This window comes from Armigeres subalbatus, chromosome 3, assembly GCF_024139115.2.
Source record: "Armigeres subalbatus isolate Guangzhou_Male chromosome 3, GZ_Asu_2, whole genome shotgun sequence".
In the NCBI taxonomy this organism is placed as follows: domain Eukaryota; kingdom Metazoa; phylum Arthropoda; class Insecta; order Diptera; family Culicidae; genus Armigeres; species Armigeres subalbatus.
In genome coordinates, this window is record NC_085141.1 from 150,618,325 (window position 1) to 150,623,153 (window position 4,829).

A 4,829-nucleotide genomic window follows, 5' to 3' on the forward strand; every position below is an offset into this window, starting at 1 on the left:
CACTCAGTCAAAAACATCGTGGGTTTCCCAGCTGCCGGATCATGGCGCTTCCGTTTTCTTTGCAGCCAATATTGAACAGTTCGGAATAGATTTCAGAAGAGAGGTTACTCAATACAGCTTTCCAAAATTCCGATCTTCAACTCGCCCTTGTTATGTTGCCCGTGCCCATGCATTTAAAGGTTTGTTCAATTCTTCCGATACCCGCAGCCGCATGATTTTCATGCCATATACAAAATGTCTCCGTCCTCGATCCGACGTCGCACTTCGCTGGTAGCCATCGAACGCTGTCACATGGACTTCACGTTGAGCATCTCGATGACCAAGATAAATATCGGGAAGACAGCTCCTCACAAACTCATCGTAGATAATGGAAAGCGGTTTCTGATTTTGTGCCGGTGCAAGTTCCAGACACTTGTCTTCATTCCCATGAGCGTATGTTGTTGTCCAATCATCATTTCTACCTCGTTCATCTCGTCGACGACTTCAAGGTCTACTGCCCTACGTTCCGAAATATCCGTCTGCTCTGTTTGTCCGATCGCAGCCAAGTTTTCTTCATTGAAAACAATTCCATTCCGCCTGTAGAGGCGTGTAGTAACCATTGTTCAGCCATGCTTTAACGGTACCTTTCTTCACGTAGCCGGACAAGTAACTGATTTGTGTATGAAGTGTTTCTTGATGCACACGTTGATACATAGTCGTCATCCAGGTGGCAGAGTTCGCCTACCATCTGGGCCACGTCGATTGGAATGTTGATAATTTGCGATTATTGCCAAACTACCTGTTGCATGTTAATGAAAATAGGTTAGGAAAATCATATATTTTTGATTAATACATTTTAAGTTAAAATAACTTTCCACAAACCTGCAGTATCCGCAAACGCGAAACTGCATGAAATTGATCCTGGGAGACACCAGTCTTGTGGTGAGTGGGTCTAGCAGGCAAATTGGACGGAAACTTGGGATATGTAAAGCCATTCGATTGCGACAATGTGGAATTGATCCGTTCAGGCTTGTTCGACAAGCACGCCAAAAATCCTTCCGTTTCGAAATAATTTGTCGCCAGTAACACGGCAGCATTTGAGTCGGAGATTGGTTTCAAATCATTCCTGAACCAGATTCTAGCACACATCACCCACAAGAAATCGTTTTACGAAACGTTTCTGGAACTCTCAGCCCGATCGAAGTGGGTTTTCTTGTTAAAGCGAAGAAATATGTTCGCCATTCAACGACAGCGAACACGTTTTCTTCAAAGTCCACGCTCATCATCGACATCTGCTCTTGCGACCATCAACATTTTCCGGCGTCGAGATCTTCGCAGTCAGTTTAGTTCATATCAGCACGATTAAGTTGAATTCTACTCGAAGTATACAGGAAGGTTAATCCTTATTGACGAACAGATATACAATTGACAGATGCATTCGCATTTATGCTGTACCAAGTACAATAAGACTTTAAAAACATAAAAGATGAAATGAAAATTATTGCCAAGCTACTATAAACAACAATAGCATAGTAATATAAAATTCAAGTAGCATGTGTTTAGGATATTGTAGGAGTGAGTCCCGTCCGTTGTCATTCAATAAATAAATAACACCATTTACACTTCAACTTCTTCACATTTATTTCTCTTCTATTTTTATTTTTTTTTTTACTTTCCACTTTCACGTCCTCACACACATCATTCTCAAACTGACTAGCATTTTCCTGTTCAATCAAAGATGCTACCCAAAGTCATATATCCTCTCTCTGTTTCTCTTTTCCTTTTCTGATTTCCGCATAACATTGGGATGCACCTTGCAACAACCGGAAACTCGGATCTCAATATATTATTCATTCACATCCTTCTTCTCCCTACTCTATAAATATCTTTTATCAATATTAGGTTTTATGCTTTTTGTATTTATTTTTCTTATTATATAAAAACCCTTTTTACCTGATATGTTAATTGAACAAAATTATGAATAGAATCATAAACGAGACTGTCAAAACTCAAATATATATATATATAAATAAAGGGCCGTCGAATACCTGAAAATAAAATCAATTTAATAAAAGATTTCCATAGAATACTTACCAAACTCTCAAATTTTCAACGATAATTTAAAAATGATAAAAGTTTATGACATGTAAATATTCCTAGAATATATTTTTAAGTCACTCGCAAATTCGACACAGTTGTTTGGAGTGTTTTGACAATCAATTCCTTTACCCTCGTTAACAGAAAATTAAACCTCATTGACATCGACTTTTGACTAAGTTCAATTCTTTAACCCATATATCGTGCATTTAGACCAAAACTGTTTGTATGACGCTGATGAACTAGCACAAGACCCACTTCAACGAGATTCACACGGATAAATGAAATAAACATCCAGCACTGCACGGTGTGATCTTCCAAAATCAATCTTGTTTTGTGTCTGGCATTAAATTGAAGTTCGCAAGAAAAACGTCGGAAGTCGGAATAATTTAGTGCAGGCGACACAATAAAGATTTCGATAATACTTTTGTGATTTGAGCTTATCATATACAAAAGTATTCAAATATCGAATATATAATATCTCCAAGTATTTTATTTACTATCTCACAATTGTATCCTTGTTAAATATCAATAACATATTTCGGAGAGTAATTGGTTGAGATTATAATTAACCGAATGAAACATTACATAGCGACTGTGGGTTTCGAATATACCTCTTGGTTTTAACTCCCAACGTCATGCAATATCCGTATCGAGTATCTCAGTTTATGTACATATTTTCATACCCGTATGAAAAACCTTACAAGATTGGAAAACCATACAACCCTATGAAAATAATAATACACTTCATTATGATTATGGCACCTAATGAAATTATATCGAAATAATTCTCGACTCACTTGTTCTGAGGTGGCATTGCGCATCATGATCCGTAAATAGAAATAGACCTCTCGACCGAAGCATCCTTATTTTCTACATCTAAGAACATAACGATGGGCAGATTGTACTAACCCGCTCAACGGTTGTGTTTCTTACACATGAATTACTCAAGTCATACTAGTCTTAATCGATCGCTCACTAAGAGATGTACTAACCTTATCAAAGTTTTTTTTACAATGATCTACCCAGATCATACGTCCGCTCAATTTAAAAGGCATCAGAGACGCACCAGTCTGCTCAAAGATTGGATTTTATTCGGATTCTTCTTAATCGATCGTCCACTTAGAGACGTAATAACCTTTTCAAAGTTTTTTTTCATGATATCCCAGATCATACGTCCGCTCGAATGCAAAAGACATTGGAGACGCACCAATCCACTCGAAGAATGGTTTTCTTTAGATTGGTCCTTCTTAATCGATCGTTCACTCGAGACGTACTAACCTTTTCAATGTTATTTTTATGAATGATCTACCAGATCAAATGTCCGTTCGAATGCAGAAAGACATCGGGGACGCACCAATCCACTCGAAGATTGGGTTTTATTTAGACTGGTTCTTCTCAATCGATCGTCCACTCAGAGACGTACTAATCTTCCAAAGTTTTTTTTTTACAAATGATCTACCCAGATCAAACGTCCGCTCGAATCAAAAGACATCGGGGACGCACCAATCCACTCGAAGTGGTTTGTTTGGACTGTCCTTCTTAATCGATCGTCCACTCGAGACGTACTAACCTTTTCAAAGTTTATTTTATTTTTCATGAATGATCTACCCAGATCAAACGTCCGCTCAGTGCAGAAGACATCGAGACGTACCAATCCACTCGAAGATTGGGTTTTATTAGACTGTTCTTCTTAATCGATCGTCCACTCAGAGACATACTAATCTTTTCAAAAAAAATTTTTCTCACAAATGATCTACCCAGATCAAACGTCCGCTCGAATGCAAAGACATCGGACGCCAATCCACTCGAAGATTGGATTTAATTTGAACTGGTCCTTCTTAATCCATCGTCCACTCCGAGACATTAACCTTTTCAAAGTAATTTTTTCATGAATGATCTACCCAGATCAAACGTCTACTCGAATGCAGAAGACATCGGGGACGCACCAATCCACTCGAAGATTGGGTTTTATAGACTGGTTCTTCTTAATCGATCGCCACTCCGAGACTTATTAACCTTTTCAAATTTTTTTCTCACAAATGATCTCAGATCAAACGTCCCTCGAATGCAAAGACATCAGGACGCACCAATCCACTCGAAGATTGGGTTTTGTTTGGACTGGTCCTTCTTAATCGATCGTCCACTCCGAGACGTACTAACCTTTTCAAAGTTTATTTTTATTTTTCATGAATGATCTACCCAGATCAAACGTCCACTCGAATGCAGAAGACATCGGGACACAATCCACTCGAAGATTGGGTTTTATGTAGACTGGTCCTTCTTAATCGATCGTCCACTCGAGACTTATTAACCTTTTCAAAGTTTTTTTTTCACAAATGATCTCAGATCAAACGTCCGCTCGAATGCAGAAGACATCGAGGACGTCAATCCACTCGAAGATTGGGTTTTATTTAGACTGGTTCTTCTTAATCGATCGTCCACTCAGAGACGTACTAATCTTCTCAAAGTTTTTTTCTCTGATCTACCCAGATCAAACGTCCGCTCGAATGCAAAAGACATCGGGGACGCCAATCCACTCGAAGATTGGATTTAATTTGAACTGGTCCTCTTAATCCATCTCCACTCCGGAGCTAACCTTTTCAAAGTAATTTTTTCATGAATGATCTACCCAGATCAAACGTCTACTCGATGCAGAAGACATCGGGGACGCACCAATCCACTCGAAGATTGGGTTTTATGAACTGGTTCTTCTAATCGATCGTCACTCCGAGACTTATTAACCTTTTCAA